Source organism: Cuculus canorus, chromosome 4, assembly GCF_017976375.1.
Source record: "Cuculus canorus isolate bCucCan1 chromosome 4, bCucCan1.pri, whole genome shotgun sequence".
NCBI classification, from domain to species: Eukaryota; Metazoa; Chordata; class Aves; order Cuculiformes; family Cuculidae; genus Cuculus; species Cuculus canorus.
Window position 1 is genome coordinate 35,525,652 of NC_071404.1, and position 19,390 is coordinate 35,545,041.

A 19,390-nucleotide genomic window follows, 5' to 3' on the forward strand; every position below is an offset into this window, starting at 1 on the left:
TGTGCTTTATTTTTTTAAACTGTGTATTGCCTACTGCACCAAGTTTGAATTTGCAAAGGATTTTCTATTACAAAGAAAGCCTTTGGTGAGAGGGATGTTGGAGGTGCAGGCTGGATGCTCTGATCAGTGGTGCTAAGAGCCTTTATAGCCAATAGAGCATATTTTATGTGACTGTCATGTTAGGACCTCATTTGGTAGAGTGGAAGTGTTTATGCTGCTGTCTGTGTAAAGAGAGCTTATGTGCAACATACATTAATGTAGTTCTCTTAAATTCTCTTAAATTATTTCTGTATTGTCAGAGGATGATACACTTCATGTTGCTAAATGCTTGTCTTCATTACATGTATAAAGCAAAAAGAGCTATGTGAAAGATTGTGACTGCAGGTGAAGGAAAAAAAATTGAATTTGTGCTGTGGTGTTTACTCTTTTGAAGAGATCTGAAAGAAATATGGTCTGTACTGCTGTTATCCAACAGAGCAGTATTTTTTACTGAAACATTCAAGCTACATTCAAAACAATTGTGTTTCCTCGATATTATCTCTTCAATACCTCTTAATTTCAGAAAGTTGTGGTTTCTTTTTGCACTAAACTGGCATTTAGTAAAAGCTGGTAAAGTACACAAAGTGTGACATTTTTCCAGATGATGCAATCCTGCTGTTGAACAGGAGGCTCCTGGCTGCAACCTGAGCAAAAGTGTCGGGCAGGGAGAAGTTTCTCTGGTAGTAAGTACATGGTGATCCTGTAACAAGGAAGGGCATTTAGCTTTAGTCTTTGCCAACATATGAATGGGCAGGACTTTCAGTTCACAAGTTCTCCAATGGGAATTGACTTGTTCTTGATGCAGTATGAATCAAATTGCCGTGACAATTTATCCAAATAGATTAGTTACAGAAGACGGGGGAGAGACGAATAAGAGCTACGTCTCTCACTTTTATTGCATTCCTGTGTGTAATGGCAAACTTGTTAGCTTTGTGAAATGCTTTAGTTTTCAGCTCCTACCCTGCCTGTATATCACATGTTCTTGTGGAGGTATCTGAGCAATCTCCCCTTGTTCTGTTAGTAAACATGTTTGGAAGTCTACTTTAAAGGAAAATCTTTCGCATCAAGAATTTTTGTATCAGTTGTTTGCCTCTGTGTAAATTCTGAGAGGTGACTTATGTCGTTAAACCATTTTCTCATATCACGTGATGGTTGGAACAGGGTCATTTCTCTAGGTACTTGATATTACAGAGAGGCCTGAGCACTGGAACCTGAGGGGAGAGAAAATGTAATGATTCTTATCAAGGCACACCTGTAAATACAGATCGTGACTACTGAGGGAATTCTAAACACTGTTGAAAAATACACCATCCCACCCCATTTTAAATTAAAAAAACATTGGCAGTGGATAAACAGAGGTTTATTTCAGTGGGGCTGCGCCAGCTCTTTAAATTGGTGGGTTTTACAGCTTTTTTGAGCTTTGGTTGGCCTGAGAAGACAAATGCCAATATGAGTAACAGTAAAGGAAAAGTAGCAAGTGTCTAAAATGCAGGAACATTAAAAAGGAATTTGTTAATTTACAAAATATTCCATACTGCATGGATATTGATTGCCTTGCTGAAGAACTAATTGTAAGGGCTTTTTAAAAAATTACTTTTTATCTATAATGTTGTTGCAGTAATCACTTAGAAATCTCACTAAGCATAGCTTACTTTTTGCCCTTTTTCAGATCTGGCCATGAGAGTCTTTCTTTGGGACAGATCTGGTGCAGAAAGTTGAAGTGGCAATACCAATGCTTAAGTGAAGTTTAGTTTTTCTGACTGAGAGTTAACTTAAATTTTTTTTCTCTGCAGTTTTTTAATACTTACTTGAATTGCTTAACATTCTTAATGCCTTTGAAAGTTAATTCTTTTTAACTATGCATTTTTTTTCTTTCCAAACTTTTCTCAGCAGGCTGTTATTTTGTGGTTTGTTTTCTTGACGTTAAGGGGGCAGGGAGTCCCCCCAGCTCCTTTTTCCTCTCTTTCAGTCCTTATGATCCCCTGAGGCACATCCCTAGGCGGTGCACTCTCCAGCCTCAGCTTACAGGAGCTATTTGTATAGGTGGTATGAAGGTTTTACTATAAAATTATTTGGTGTCACTGAAACACAGTGACCTCCAGAATCTGTCCAGCTCTTTTGGTCATTGATACAGGTATTTGAAAAATAATAAAGGTGTGTTTCAGGAGTGCAAGAACTGTCAGCATCCGTTGATATTTTATCTTTGTCTCTTTGGATAAAACCTCAGAGCAGTCTTTAGTTGCTTTTGCTTGATGTTAAATACTAAAACCATTCATATTTGTGCTGTTAGTACTATAGAATCATAGAATGGTTAGGGTTGGAAGTGACCTTAAAGATGATCTGGTTCCAGTCCCACTGCCATGGGCAGGGACACCTCCCACCAGACCCACCAGACCAGGCTGCCCAAGGCCCATCCAACCAGGCCTGAACACCTGCAGGGATGGGGCAGCCACACCTGGGCAACCTGTGCCAGTGCCTCACCACTCTCATAGTGGAGAAATTCCTCCTTATGTCTAGTCTAAATCTGCCCCTCTCCAGTTTATAGCCATTCCCTCTTGTCCTACCACTACAAGCCTTTGTGAACACTCTCTCCCCAGCTTTCTTGTAGCTCCTTCAGGTACTGGAAGGTTGCTATAAGACTGGAATGTTGCTGTAAGATGATTATACCAAGACCAAAGCCGTTCCATGGTGCTATAATGTCTCAAATCCCAGGGAATAGTGTGCAGTGCCTTTAAGTGAGTCGGGTGGAGGGATGACAGCCATGTCATTCATACAGTATGTACCACTCATATAGTATGTATCTAGTGTGTCCTGCTCGCCCTCTTTGTTTATCTGGCACAGCTGACACCGAAATCAAGGCTACTAATGTTTGTAGTACCACTGGGACTGGTGACGTGTGGGGGAATAGGTAAAGCATGACCAACAGATGAGTGATTGGATTTTGATAAGTAAAAGAATGATAGGAAAAAAAGCCCTCGTTTCTTGATATAGAACCTTTGGTAGAAGTGCAAATGTAGGGAGGCTGTTCTCCTCGCAGCTGAGGCAGTAGAAGTGGTTTGGGGTTGTATCGTGAACTTTGTGTCAGGAAAGTCATTGAACTGGTCTGAATCAAGAATAGTTCCACCTTAGAAATTCTTTCCTTCAGCTATGTTTTGTGGCTTATAGTGCGTCCCCTTAAGTACTTGGAGTTAACAGCAGAATGAAAGAAGGAGTAAATGTTCACTTAACAGAGAAAATACCAGAAGCATGATAGTTATGGGTGGACTGGAGGAAGGAGGGGAGAGAGAAAACCATCCTTTTACACAAAGCTGGAAGAGCACAGGGGATAAATCTTCATTGCTGTAGGTCAATACAACAGAACTAAAGCTAAGCTTATGGTTGCAGAGCTATCAATTCTAGAATGACTTTGGGTTATAACAATAGACAAGAGGGTTGTAGATTTTATTTCGGTCACTATCACCTATTCTTTCAGCAAAATGGATTTGGCTTCATTTCAGAGTGGAGCTGCTAGCTCATTGTTGTGTCTGACTGTTGTGGCTCCTGTTATTCTCTTTCTGAGCCCATGGAACCTCTGAAAGTTCAGTGTACTCTCAGAAATAAGTGAAGACAAAACACATTGGGCACTGGAAAATTGTGTTAGAACATTTGACACGAGTGAAAGAATTAACTGTGTCTTTTCTCTCTTTCATTCAGAGGAAAGTGAGGAGTGACTTCAAATGGCTGAATTACACCAGACCTATGAGAATCTAAATCTAGGCACTGGTGCCCTGTGTCAGACTGAAAGTTTGTCTGTCTAGTTTAAAATTTTACATAGCTAGGCCTTGGTACTATGCCTGAACATTCATGCTTGTGGTTCCTATAGCAGCGTGTGTTTTGGGTATTCATATTTACAATACAGCATAAATCTGAAAACTGTCATTGTGATGGTATGCTGCAGGTTGCTTATGTTGTGAGATCGAGTAAGGTCACAGCAATGAGAGAGAAAACTGAACTGTAAGTGCAAAGATTCAGTGGAGACGAGTGGGGTTGTGGGGTTGTCTCTGAGGGCATAATTCCTTCTGCAGTATCTTTGTTACTGTCAATGATAAGTAAAAGTCATTCTAGGATGAGTTTGGAAGGTAATCATTCAAGTAGAGATAATCATTTCTAAAACAATTATCTGTTATAGTGTCGCTGAGGCACAATAAATAAACAGCCTTGTATGCAGTCACTTTTCAGAGCGGGATCTTACTTTAAATCAAGTAAGTGTTTCTGTCAGTAACGCATGTTATGATTTCCTGCAGGACAAACAAACATGAAGAATGCATTACTATCTTAAGAGTCACCATCTCCACTGTAGGGAACCATTTGATCTATTCTTATAGAGAAAACTATCGTTCAATTGACCTTGAAGAGAGAGATTTTATAATAGTACAAGGGAAAATGTAGCAGCCCATTGATAAAAGTCTCAGGGAAATTAAATAGCCTCTAATAGATGGTTAATGAGTTTTCACGGCATCACCAGTTTTATATTTTTCTCTGAAGATCAGCAGTAGACTATTTCCAGTTTTGAGTTAACTGGCATACAGCACGATTATGATTTTTTTCCCCCTCGTGTTATATGGCTTTTGATGATAAAAGTACACGATATAGTATAGAAATTTATTTCCTAGATTGAAACAGTGCGAAAGTTACATATCCACTCAAATAAACAAATTCAGTCTTACTCAGAAGTATAAATGTGCCAAAATTGAAACAGCCTGTGTGATGTCTATATGGAAAAGAGTGCATAGGAAGATTTTTCTTTCTGTGACTACATGGTTTTGGGGCTTTGTATTCCACTCTCTTCCCCCCTAGTCTTTAGTTGCTTTTGCTTGATGTTAAATACTAAAATCATTCATATTTGTGCTGTTAGTACTATAGAATCATAGAATAGTTAGGGTTGGAAGTGACCTTAAAAATCATCTGGTTTCAGTCCTACTGCCATCGGCAGGGACACCTCCCACCAGACCAGGCTGCCCAAGGCCCCATCCAACCTGGCCTTGAACACCTGCAGGGACGGGACATCCAAAGCTTCCCTGGGCAACCTGTGCCAGTGCCTCACCACCCTCAGAGTGAAGAAATTCTTCCTTATGTCAAGCCTAAATCTGTCTCTCTCCATTGACCCTCATCCTATCACTACAAGCCTTTGTAAACAGTCCCTCCCCAGCTTTCTTGTAGCCCCTTTCAGGTACTGGAAGTTCGCTATAAGATCTCCTCGGAGCCTTCTCTTCTCCAGGCTGAACAACCCACACTCTCTCAGCCTGTCCTCATAACTCATGTATTTAGGGTACTGCAATGCGATGTGCAGATTGTTCTTGTGGAAGGAATTAGATTTCTGCACAAGAATATAAATTATAAAATACTCTTTAGTTTTCAATTGTTTCAGCTAGTAAATGTGTGGACGAGTATGGTTTGTAGGTAAGATGACACAAATTTAAAACAGTATTTTTTTTTCCACTGTAACTAAAATCCTTGTAACAATTAAAGCATCTTTGGGAGATGAGATTTTTGAGATAATGAATGTTTTCTAAATCCTACAAACAATGTTTTTTGAGAAATGACATCAAACTTTAAGCCTCGAAGTATCAGTCAAAACCAAAATCCAAGCGAATGTTCTCATTGAAAAGAATAGTGTTTAACTAGTTTCTTAGTTCATTTTAATCAACTTTAGGTGCTAAAAATAGATTTACACCTGGACCAAAACCCCCATCTCTCCTTTTCTCTGGATTTGATTGAGTTCAGTTCTGGCAGGAACTGTACATCTTCAAGATGAACATGTCAAGTTGCAGCTTAAAGCTCCGATCTCAGTTATAGTCATTACCCAGCTGGTGTGTTTCTCTATATTTTAAGAAAAATATAGCAACCTGTATGTCACTTTCTTTCTGTGTGGTTACTTCTACCAATAGCTGCTGTACTCTGGAGTGTGCATTACCCACCAGAGGGAGCCGAAGCCAAGAACTGTCAGATTTTCATAGACTCCCAGAATCATTTAGGGTGGAAAAGACAGGTAAGATCATAAAATCCAACCATAAACCTGACACTGCCAAGCCCACCACTAAACCATGTCCCTAAGTGAAACATCTATACATCTTTTGAATACCTCCAGGGATGGTGACTTAAACACTTCCCTGGACAGCTGATTCCAATGCCTGACAACAAGAAATTTTTCCTAATACCCAATCTAAACCTCCCCTGGCACAACTTGAGTTGACCTTTCAGTTCCCAGGGGTTTCCCAGGTGGAAGTGCTCTCCTACACTTCACAAAGCTTTGGATTTGGGCATCTAGACATAAGGAGGAATTTCTTCACCATGAGAGTGGTGAGGCACTGGCACAGGTTGCCCAGGGAAGCTGTGGCTGCCCCATCCCTGGAGGTGTTCAAGGCCAGGTTGGATGGGGCCTTGGGCAGCCTGATCTGGTGGGAGGTGTCCCTGCCCATGGCAGGGGGGTTGGAACTGGGTGATCTTTAAGGTCCCTTCCAACCCAAACTGTTCTATGATTCTATGATCTGTCCTCAAATTAGCTTTGTAGCAGATGGGGACCAGGTAGGAGATCAGCGCATTGTGCCTGTGCTGAGTTATGGCCTCTTTTGGGAACCATTACTTCAGTATCACAGCAAGCAAAGCAAAACCTTGTGATATATGTGTCGTCGTTCTTTGGGGTTTATGTCTGCTGTTCTTTGTAACGTGAATAAGGACACCCAAACTGTATAAAAGGGAAATAATTTTGAGAGTAAAATAATTATACCTGAGAAAATTAGGCCAAGCAGCAGCAACAGTGACTAGGTTATCCATGTGTGTAAAAGGGAATCTCTCAAAATGCCTCACTACAGACAGGCTGCAGGATGTTTCTGTCATATGTTAAACAGGCATATTGTTTATCAAGAAATAAATTGGCTGAAAAAGGGTGGAAGGTATAGTTAATGCATGTTGCATGTTTTGATTTTGTTCAGCACAGAAATATGTGTTGAATGTCTGAAGTGTTTATTTTGACAGAGAATTTTGGAACTAAATGTTTAATTGTTTCCAAGCTTAAATATCTTCATTTTTCCTTAAAAAGACAGTATTTTGACTTATTTCAGTTTATCCCAATTTGTGATGACATACTGAAGAATGTTCTGATTTTTTTACTCAGCCAATTTTTTATCCAGCTCAGCTGCAGTGGTTTCTTAAATGTATATTGAGAGAAGCTTATTGAAATCGAAATTATTTCTTTTATTATATAAAGCTATAGTTTCATTATTGCATGTAAAAACTCCAGGCCTCTAAAATTATTTGAAGTTCATCCTTGGCACTATGGTGAAGAGTTAGGAGCCTGGCACATCTCATAACAAATGATTAAAAAAAAAGTAATTGAGAAATGCGTTATAGCTAATTTATTTATCAATAAAAATGAAGGGTTAAGACATACATCACCTTGCCTTAGGTGTGCACTGATATCAGCACTGAACAGGGAGCTGATTGTTAGTTTTTTTGATGGTAACCAACTGGTCACGGTGAGAGAGGTTTCATGGTATTTGGTTTTCTTTCTGTTCATTAAATCATAAAATCAGTTTATAGCTAATCGATCTTTCTAAAAGAAGTCTTCTTTTCATTTAGAGGACCGAAGGAGTGCTGATCGTTCTGGACAAATGAGCTGCTTCTTTCCTTCTGCATTTGGGATAGGTCATCCACAGGGAAGTAAATAGGTATTGAGACATGGAGGTTAACAGCTGAAAGGCGGCAAGGATCAGCGTCTTATGCTAATTCTGAATTATAGCTAACCATATGAACATAAACAATCTTTAGGAACAGGTGGAGTTGACTTCTTTGTACAACAAAAAGCACGACAGCTCACACAATTAGTGATAGCTGACCGATCTGATACAAAGCTGATCCTTATTGCTTCTAAGCCGCTTGCTGCACAAATAATTTGTAATTTTCAGGGCTGTGGCATCCTTAGACTTCTGCCGTGAGTCTGTTGGTGTTAAAGGATTTTCACCAGGCTGTGGGTAACTCTGGGTTTGCTTTATTAACAACTCAGAAGTGGGCCATCACCTCAGTGAGTGGCAAAAGCCCACGCAAAATCATCAGATATATATATATATGTTATATAATAGGTATTTTATTAGAAAAGTTCTTGGTATATTCTTTCTTTGAAAAGTTCTTAGTGTTTTTCCATGGTGTTTTTCCATGGGCTGTCAGTTCTCTATTGTTCATTATTTTTCTTTAAAGTCCACCTTGTTTTGGTTCTCCCTCAGAAGTGATGCTTCACGTTTCTCCACCGATCAGAAAAATCGCTTATCTTCTTTCTCGAGACATTTCTATTTATTCTTTAAAACTTAAAAGAAAATCTCAAGCAGTTCTACTAACTTATTCCTATATTTAATCTTGATTTAATGCCTCAAAGTAGTTTAACCTTTTAATCATTAGTTATCATTAAATCAAATACCTATTCTAGGTCTGACATTTCTTGCACAACCTTTTGATTCAGCTGAATTGGGCTTTAAACCAGCCATAGAAAGGGCTGTGTATAATTAAGCAGTATTCAGGGCTATGCATAACTGAGCAGTATTCTTATAACTGCTCTAAAGGTTACTTTCCAGACACTGGTTCTGATTATACTCTTAACACAATACTCTATCACAATCCACTAGCAATAATATCTAAGTTTTACATCAATATATCCATCATACCTCCTTATTTTCCCTAACAGTTGGTCACAAGAATTATGATGGGAGACATTTAAACTTCCCTAGGTAGCTGTCAAATTTGCTTTCTACACCACTAATTGTGGGTAAACAGCCTATTAGACTTTCTATGGGATTTTTTTTTCTAATTCAAAATCTTATCATACAAAAATGGTAACAGTGACATCAAATAACTTCAATTTCAGCTTATTTTCTGTTCCATGACAGTATTCTGTCATGTCCCTCAGAGGAAGGTACGAGTCACTGTCTAACAGACTTCACTTGAGTTTCCTCAGCTTGAAGTTGCATTTTATACTGGATTGTGAGGTTTTAGTAGATTTTTTTTTTTTTTACTTTCTGGATCCTATCATATAGCTTACAAAGGGCTCATTATCCATATTTCAGCATTTCAGAGAGAAGGGCTTATTTCTGGTTTTGTTTTGCTGTCAATTTAGTTAAATAATAACATACCCTGTCAGGATTTTTAATAGGCATTTTCCAATGTTTCAGTGGGAATTAATCTGTCAAATGTAGCAAATAAAAAGAGAAATGTAAAAAATTTCAAAATTATTAGCAGGAGACTCATAAATTTGAAAAACAAAACAAACCTTAAATTATGCAGTTTACAGTTGTACCTCCTCAGCCATGGCTGTTGGATCAAATACAGTGCTATATGACACTTTGAATGTGTGATTCAGGATTTTCTAAATTAAAGAAAATAGAAGGAGAGAATACTCACAACTTTTTTTTGAGACAAGATATGTTATATTACAGTTTCTCTCAGATGCAGTTAACTAGCTGGAAAATTACTCTTCACTTCTTTTTTTTATTGTTCTTGGGTTACTTTTTACACTCTTACGTATTTCTAAGAGTTTTTTTTCTTCTGCCTCTGCACTTCATTCACACTGTCATTTCAAACTTAGTTTCAGTTCTTTCTGATTTGTATTTATTTTTCTCTCTTGCTTTGAGTGGGGGCAATACATTCATATTCCCTGCTTTCACATTTGATTTCCCTTCTCCTCAGTATTTTATTACCTCATACTTTATTCTGAAGTTAGAGCAGTGAAAGGAATACCTGCCAGATGCAGACTCAGGAAATCTACTCAGCTTTCTGTTTGAACCTCTGTTTTTTTCTATTATTTCAGTTGCTGCATGAAAGACATGTTTCTTAGAATCATAGAATAGTTTGGGTTGGAAGGGACCTTAAAGATCATCCCGTTCCAACCCCTCTGACATGGGCAGGGACACTTTCCACCAGATCAGGCTGCCCAAAGCCCCATCCAACCTGGCCTTGAACACCTCCAGGGATGGGGCAGCCACAGCTTCCCTGGGCAACCTGTGCCAGTGCCTCACCATTCCCATCATGAAGAAATTCCTCCTTATGTCTAGTCTAAATCTGCCCCTCTCCAGTTTATACCCGATACTCCTGTGCACATGAATCGCTCCATACTTACACCAAGAAATTCAGTAAAATATTATATTCTGTGTGCATATTGAGTAGTAGGAAGTCTTTTTCACCAGTGAGAATTTAGGATTAAAAAATTCCTCTTCATAACTCAACTTAATATCAACCTTCCATCATTATATTTTTGTGGAAGTCAGATCTGTTAATAATTTCTTTGTATTTACTCCATTGCTCTCTAGCTGATATATTGTCATCCTATAACCCAAATGTTATAAGGAATTAATCCAAAGGGTATATTTTGTAGGTATGAATTCCCTCATCCCTTCATCAGCCTACTATGTCTTCCTCTAACTGATACTCAAGTGCTTATTCCAGAAATAAGCTGAAGAGCATTCTTTCCTGGTTTCATACATCAGCCCAGCATGTACCTTTATGCAATGTCTGAGGTTGTCAAACTGAAATTTCTGAGAACAAGATTTGTGTTAGTGCAGTGCAGGAGGGTTTTTTCAGTGTCCTACTCCCTGTATCAGCAGAGAGTTTGTTATTAATTTTTGATCTGTGTAAATATTGTAGTCAAGTAAAGAAATGAAAGGTTTTCTATAGCATATAATGGTAGGAAAAGATAGCCATAATTGTTTGTGGAGTATGTTTGACAGGGTTTAAGTGATGAGGTGTAGGAGTCTGCCAGTCCAGTGTCTGCCACTCACATTGATTTGATTTTCAAGTGGCACTGGCAGTGTTCTGTGTCACAGACAAATAGTTTGCAAAGGCAAATCCAGCTGCAAGGAGTTGAGACAAAGTGTTACAAAGAAAATGGATGAAAGAAGGAGGAAGTAATAGGCCACACATAAAAGGGAATCTAAAGAAAATAATCCAAAGTGCATGTTGATATCCTTATTCAGTCCTGTATTTTATCGCTGGTGTGCCTGAAGGCTTTAAAACCTAGATTTGCAGACAGTAATGACATTGGGAGCACAGCAAATCATAATGTGTGCTGCATCTAGATTCTGTGCAGGCAAAGGCAGGGCAAAATATTTCAAAAGAAGCAAAATCAAACCACATTTAAAACCCAACTACTGTACATGACAGTCTTTTATAGCATTAAATAGCACAGTTAACTAGAATATTTGGCAATCTCATAGGGTATTTTTATTCCTGAACCGCCAGAGCAGCAAGATTGCCCTTCCAATCGTCCCCCTCCCAGTTATATCATAGAGAAAATCCAAATCAGGCTCTGTCAGAGCATCTACGGTTTATTCAGTACCTTGCTCATCTAGTTAATTCTGACACTATAGACCTGATGTTGTCATATACCTCTTCCACTGGATTGTGCACACACATCTGGAAACAAGCCAGTCTTCCTTGTACATACACTTAGTATTCAGATTTTATTTAGTAGCATGACATAATAAGGGTACTTGCAAGGTGTATTTTCTCTGTTTTAATTGACTCTTATTTTGTACAGGAATAGAAGAGAAGCTATGTTGTTCAGTGCTGGCAAAGGAGATGTGGCTGTTAAGCTGAGATGCCAAGACTCTGGCTGCTCTTCAGGGAGAAGTTGTAAATAATGACTACTTCCTTGTGATCTTTAGGTAACAAGTATTTAGAAAATATATTCTTTCTTCTCAAGAAAAGGAAGTTGTGCCTATTTTTTTTGATATTTATGTGGCCCGTGTTTTTGAAGATCACACTGGCAACTTTCCAGCCACTTTACGTGACTAATTCCTCCTAAAAATCTGGGCTGTTACCCCTAACCTTTTCACCTAGGTGTGTTCTGTCTGAAGGCAGGAGGTTTTGGCTCTCACACACCTCCATTAAACCTTCCAGATTCTGGAACCTACATCCTGTCATGCCTGGCAGCTGTTCCAAGAGCAAATTCTGTATTACTCCATTACTTTCAGAAGGCCAGCAGGGCTGCCCTTGCTTTACACTGAGGTGAGTTGACCCTGAAGTATTCTTGAGAGAGCACATTTTCTTTTCAGATAATGTTACAGATTTAAAAACAATTGCTGTATTAAAAGTGCCTGTCGTGGTGTAGTAGCAACCTCCCTCCTGCTATGAACAACTCTGCTGTCTTACAGGACAGCAGGCAATCAAGAAAGTAGAACTTTTCAGTTTTAGCGCTTTTGCCTTCTGTCACACTCTTCAGGGTTGCTGCAATGACTTTATTTGCCATTGCTTCATTAATTGCCTGGGCTATCAACTCTTGGCATTTAGCTGTATTAAAAAAAAAAAACAACCTGAAGTCACTGAGATAACACTCTGGAATCTGAAAACTGCAGACATGTGGCCAAATTATCTTCAGTTCATCTTACTGGTGAGGAGTTTGATTTCTGTTGCTATTTGTTAAATAAAGGAGAATTGTTTCTATGCATTGATTCATTTCTGAAAGGTTCCTGCAAATGTAAATCTCAAAATATCAGTGTTGTCATTCCATATTCCTGAGTTACTGCATGTTATGTTCTGTTCTGCCATATTTCAATAATCTCTTCAACTTTACTATGCTACACTACTTAATTTCCTACTGTTTCCTGTGAACATCTCTATCAAGTTTGCAATGAAAAACTGTATGCCATGTGGTTAAAAAAAAAATAATAGCAAATGACCTCAGTGCTCTGAAATCAATCATGTGACAAAGGAGACAAGCTTAAATGGTGAACAAGTACATTCATTCTTGCGAGAATACGGGAGATCTGAACCAAATTTCGTAGGAATCCTGTGAAACTTTAAGAAAATTTAAATTATGTTCCATGTGTATTGGCTGCTCCTTAGCACTGAAATGTACTCTGATCTTAAACATCTCTGCAAATCTGGGAACCAAAGATCTTAATTGCAGTGCTGAATTCAAGCTTCTGTTGTTATCTCAATAATTCGTCAGTAAAATGAGTATTATTCTCCAAGATCCATCATTGAATATGAATCTTACATCTTCTTGTAAATCATACAAGATTCTACCATATATTCAGTGACGTTAACGTCAAACAATGGCTTATTCTAAGAAATGTCCAAGTCCTTAAATCCTGTGAAGCTTAGGTCAGGAAAAGATACCTGAAACATTCCTTCTGAACCCAGTGAGACAATTGCAGGTAGAAAATTTTGCTAATTTCTATATTCTCTGTAAGCTAGATCACATCAGTTTTTTTTATATGTAGTGATGAGCATCCTGTATTTCACCCAGAAAGTGAACAGATCACCAGCGTAGACTTTTATGTACCTGTCCTCAGTGTTTTTTTTTTATTTTCATAATAGTCATAAAGGGCGTTCTCTTCAAATCCGTCAAATACTCATGGAAGTATCTCCAAATAAAGTTAAAATCTGAAAATAAGCAATTATTTAGAGTATATTGTGTACTTGAGTGGAAACTTTAAGTCTGGTTAAGGTCAGCTGTACTACTTAGTCTCAAAGCTACTGCGGGACCCAAACTGTGAGCTAAAGCTCCCTTTTCCAGAAACAAGAAGACAAAAGAAGACACTTTCTGGGATAAAACCCTCTAAGAGTAATAAAGACCTCACTGGAGCAGAAAGATGCAACTCATTCCTCCTTGTGCCTTTTGGACTGGGTTGGTTTTCCCTGGCGTTTGTGAGGTCTGTGAGAAATGTTTGGATAAGATCTTTTGGTGCTGTTCCCAGAACATGGTTCATGTGATATCAAAGAATCCTGATGTTTTGCCAGGGACCTTTTTGTCATTGGGGATTTAGAGACTGGGTTTGTAAAGGGCTGGCTGAGCCAGAAAACAAAGAAAATTCCTGAGCAATCTATTCTGGCAGGCCATCTTCTGTCCAGGGCCACCAGGGACATGCACTAGGAAACTGCACCCAAAAGAAGAATGAGCAAAGGAATGACAGGTGACAACTTTTAACTTCTTTAGCACTGCAGAGCTGAAGCTGAAACATCAGTTGTCCAGGCCATGGATTTGCACTGAAGTATAAATTATTGAAATAAATAAATGAGGTCATTGTAGCCTTCCTTAAAGCCAGAGTGTCCTTGTCTTGAAGCAGGGAGTTCAAAGAGATGAAGACCAGACTGATGCACAATTATTATATTGTATTCCTTCAAATGCAAGAATTAGTGACCCTAGATGCATGAGAAGTGGGAGTAAAAATGCTATTTAAGTAGCACTACTATCTCTCTAGGCATCAGTCTAAAGCAGGGATTTCCAGTCTTATTTTATCTGTAACCCATAAGCTTTGTCACTGGCAAAGCGGTCCTGGGTGAACAGAAGGTAAAGCAGACTCAGTTTCCTCACTCCTTTCCATTCACCTCTTCGCTGTCTGCACCTCCAGACTTTCATTTTTGACTTCTGAGTAAACGTAAGGAATTTATCTTGAATCCAGCATTGCTGTTTACAGTAGTTATTTAAGGTGCAGTCTATCACTACCTGCTTACAATATCCAAAAGATAAGAAGGAAGCAGGTTTTCCAAAAGCCTTAAAATTGTAGTGATCACCTATTCAGTAAATTATGCATCCTTCCTTCTGGGGAATAAATGTAATCAAAAGGTTGTATCAGGAGACAAATGTCAATATTTAATATTTTTTCAGAACTTTGGACCCCATGGGAAAGGTGCAAGGAAATTAAGACAGGAAAGGAGACCGGAGAAGGTAAAACATGAAATGGGGAAAAAAAGGAACTTACTAAGTGAAAAGCAGATGCCATTGATCGGTACTTGCTCAGTGGAGATGAAAAGGTGAGGAAAAAAACATCCTAATGTATGATGTTCATACACTTTCTCTCAAATCTCACAATATTATTCTGCTTCCTGATGGATGTATTTTGTAACAACTGTTAGAATGCCGAGAAGCTCTTTTGTCCTTCTCGGTATTCCTTTTTTTTTTCCTCTTCATTATGTCATTTATTTCTATCTTGTTTTCACTCCGTAGCCTCCATTATCATCTTGTATTAGGAAGTTCTCAAATAGGTAAGTGTTCTGGGGTCATAATCATAATTACATCTATCTTTCGATTGCTTAATTTACACCAATGGTTAATTTTTGAACCAGGAATTTTATAGTATGTCTTCCTAAAGATCAAATTTTAAATGGTAATAAGAATTTTACAGTTTGTGTTGTAACCAGAATGCCTTTTTTTTTCACAAATGTGCAAAGTTTATTAATATTCTTTGCTGTTTACTGTCATCTGTATGTATAAAGTATGACCAGCAGGCTGCGTTTGACTTTACTATGAGCGGTTTCCCATATGACTTACTGTACAGGCTTTCAGGTCTGTGTTCATTTGACATGATTTGCCTTGATTTTCTCAGTCATGACTGCATTGGGTCAACAGACAGATCAACTGGAGAAGTTATTATAAGTGGCTATGCGTACGGATACAGTAATTCATAGTTCCTCATGTACGGATACAGTAATTCATAGTTCCTCATGAAAGGGCTTGTGCCTAGAGGTCCATTTAGCTTTAAAGTTCATTGACCAATGCTACTTGTATAAATAAACAGGCTAAGATTGAGAAGAAGGTTGATATTTTTAATTGAATATAAACGAGATAAAAAATAAAAGTGCTGACATAAAGCTGCAGAAAAGTTCTTGAGCTTGTGGCTGACTTGTCAGATGATCTCCTGCTCTCTAGGTTGCTGTGTGTTCATGCCACTCGCACCATCTCGCTTTGTTCAGTTTGTGAGCCCTGTGCCAACTCTGTATCTTTCACAATAGAACATCCATCTTCTTTCCATACAATACTGTCTTGACCTACATGGGCTTCCCAGCTACACTGAAGAAGCGAAAATTGATGATATCATGCTATGAAACTTAGAAATCAGAATGATGGGTATTTTTATAAGCTTAAATGCACTTTTCATGTTGAAAAGTGACTGCTAGGTGTAGTATTTATAGAAATAACCAAATACTCATGAATATTTGCATGAAACTACTCAAATTATCAGCACACTAAGCGTTACTTACTGAAGATGTTATCTAGTTGCTAAAAATTCATGTACTTATTTTGTTAGTCCGTTCTGCCAAAAATTAGCACTTATCAAAGAAAATACTTTGAAGCATTCCTCCAATGTTTTTTGAATAGGTAGAAATCAAAGTATAGCTTCTAGGTGCTGCTTAAAATACATGAACATACACCAAATTTTCTCTGAGGGTGGAGAATATTATTACTTTGTTATTAATTAATTACACATACAACAAGTAGAAAAGTAGAGCTGGAAATCCCGTTAAGAGGTCATTTATTAATAGTCATAGAACCGTTTGGTTTGGAAGGGACCTTAAAGATCATCCAGATCCAACCCCCCTGCCATGGGCAGGGACACCTTCCACCAGACCAGGCTGCCCAAGGCCCCATCCAACCTGGCCTTGAACACCTCAAGGCAGCCACAGCTTCCCTGGGCAACCTGTGCCAGCCTCACCACTCTCATGGTGAAGAAATTCTTACTTACGTCTAGTCTAAATCTGCCCCTCTCTAGTTTATACCCATTGCCATTCTAAAGTTTGTTATTACTGGGCCAACCTTTCCCCTGTACTAGGATAGGCCCTTTATATATAGCAACATCCCTGCCTTCACTCCAGCAGTAGGTAGTCCTTCTGCACAACTAGAATCTTGTACCTGGGCAGCTGTATTCTGCAGCCGTCACCTGAATTGCCACGTACCATTAGATATTTCTTCTTGTTTATCCTAATCTTGATGCCCCATGGGAATTGCACCATTCCTCACATTCTAGGCCTTTACATTTTCTTTACTTGTGTATCTGGATTTTGCTGGGAAAAGTCAGCCTTCCCCATAGACTTTGTGCTGCTGTGGTAGCATAACCTCTGACACAGTTCAGCTTGCTTTTCCCAGGGGGATGCAAGGAACACACAAGGAACGCCCACCCAGCTGGCTACCAGCGGTGCTCAAAATATGCCCCCAGTGTCTCCCCTCATTTTCACTATGCAAGACAAAAATTAAACAGTTTCAACTTTATTATGTGTTTCTGGCTTTTAAATATTTTTTTCCTTAACACTTGAGCCAGCTTTTGAACAGAGACAGAACCTGCTTCATGCGGTTCCCATATTCTGCCAAGGCCCCAGTTTAAAAGTGCACCTCAGTTTTACCGGTTATTTAGGTTGTTGAACAGGAGATGAAGCACCTGCTGAAGAGTGTTTTTGCACACCACCTTTGGAAAACTGGGTAGAGAGGACAGGTGCAAGCTGTTAGGAAATAATTTCAGTTTATATCAGTGGGAAAATAAAAGGTATTTGAAAGCACAATCAGACTAAAGAACTTAGCTTCAGCTATAAAGAATTGAATGGAAGTATGTCATTTTTATATTCATCAGATAAAAGCATAGCTTCTAAACAGAATTAATTTAGTGAGAAGGAAAACTAGGACTAGAATCTGGGCACATTTTACATCTCTTTATATGCAGATTTACTTTGGCCATAAGGTTCGAGAAGGAGCCTTATCAAATGATCTGTTGTTTTGGCAAGCATACTAACATGATCTTAATTTAATAACAGCTTTTTTCTACTGAGTTTTTTTTAAAGAAAATTCTGCCTAGAGGCAGTGTTCTAAAATATCAGGGTATTTTAATAAAACAACAAAACCTTAATCCGGAGACAGAATAGATGCAGGAATGTCTCTGGTTACAGTCAGTGGTGGACTTACAGGATCTGAATTATTAAGAAAAGTTTTACATTACTGCTCAGTTCATTTAATTTTTGTAAGTTTTAGCAGCCTTTTACAGTCAGCAGTTACTGAAGCTGCAGCTCAGTTATTCTGGTCCACTCCACAAAGTCAAGCTTTTGAAATCTGTGGGTGCTTTCTTCTCTGCTGTTGTGCTTCATGCCAGCAAGTGAAGATGACAAACTAAATATGAGAGAGAGAGATTCTCAAAAAATAATTTATTAAGTACAAGACATGTATCTGACCTGCTTCCCCTAAAGCAATTCTGTCTCTGTGGCAACTGCCACAAGCATGTGACAAAACATTCAGGATTTCTCTAAAGAAAAGTTTAAACACTTAAATGTCACTTTTCAAGGAAGCATCCTATTTTATCCTTAATCAGGATTCAGAAGTGCAGAGCACATTTACAGGTAGACAAGCCTTTTGGCTTGTAAAGCTTCATCAGCTAATGCATTAAGGTGTCTCCGCACAGCAAGCGGAGCCAACTGCTGCATAGGTGTAAGAATTAATGCTTACTCCATTCACTTACCTGGCCACGCTTTGGGAACTGTGTCTTCTGAGGCTGTTTTAGAATAGCTCTACTATAATAATTACAAATTTTATTGCAATGGTCTTTACATAAAACCGCCCAGAAGAACTTTCACAGTTTACTACAAATATTTTAATAGTATAAGAGGAGAAAGACTCAATTATTCTTACCTTCTGCTACTAAAGAAAATGTAATCATAGCATAGATGAATTTGCCAGTCCAGCATATAGAACCGTTAGATTACAAATTACTGTATTGCAAAGAGTAGCCAAACAAAGTATGTATCTTTATTTAGAAAATGATCACCGGTCTGTTTCTGTATGGTTTCTATTATCATTATTCAGCACTTACAAGTTAATTATGAAATTAATATCAAGAGTTCTTCACAGATGCAGAAATCCCAATGATCTAACCCAATACTCAAAACTCCAAATAATTTACTGTTTTATAAACTTAAAAAACTCTCCAAAGCTATTTAATAGTCACACTAGCTTGCATCTTGTGCCCCAGGCCCTAATGGTTAATTCATAAAACTGTGTCCAACTGGTAATGTAATTGTTTGTTAGCATCTCAATAATATACCTTCGGGGAAAAAAAACCCCATATTTAGGTTTTTCTTATAGAATGTACTGTCTGTATGTACATTTTTGTTCGCAGGATAAAAGTTTGGGATCCATTTGAACACCAGCATAACATTGTTCCAGGTTATGAAGGCTTGTATCATACTGTGATCAGCAAACTCCAGCTGCCAGAGGAAAGGGAAAAGCAGTCCTACTTGCAGGTCTGTAAAACTAATTATTTTACTGTAAATGCTTCTACGATTCTACTTCTTATCCATCTCCAGTAATAGATAGCATGTTAGTATTAAACATTTACAAGACAAAACTTCTAATTAAGCAATAACGTAAATAAACAGCGGACTAAAACTCTAGCGTGGTCTTGATATTACCTTGGTTTTATTTTAATTTGAGAAACGATGGGTACTTTCTCCTTTTAAATGGGATATTGAAGACTTAAACTTCGCTGTCTGATAAGGTCAAAAGGAGTCTTGGAATAATTCTGTGTCTCCCCAACAGCAGCTGACAGACTGGGGAGCATACAGCCCCTCT

At 38.4% G+C, this 19,390-nt stretch overlaps 1 long non-coding RNA gene across 2 annotated transcripts; it reads left to right on the forward strand.

The window, feature by feature from the left end:
* The first annotated feature begins 6,618 nt into the window (after window positions 1–6,618).
* Window positions 6,619–19,048, forward strand: LOC128851980 (uncharacterized). 2 transcript variants are annotated; one of them, XR_008449551.1, is made up of 5 exons: window positions 6,619–7,737; window positions 11,597–11,723; window positions 11,959–12,066; window positions 14,672–14,817; window positions 18,939–19,048. It is a non-coding gene; the product is annotated as an uncharacterized LOC128851980 (long non-coding RNA). The 2 variants fall into 2 exon arrangements; XR_008449550.1 differs by lacking the exon at window positions 6,619–7,737 and having other exon boundaries at window positions 10,178–11,723.
* The last annotated feature ends 342 nt before the right edge of the window (window positions 19,049–19,390 follow it).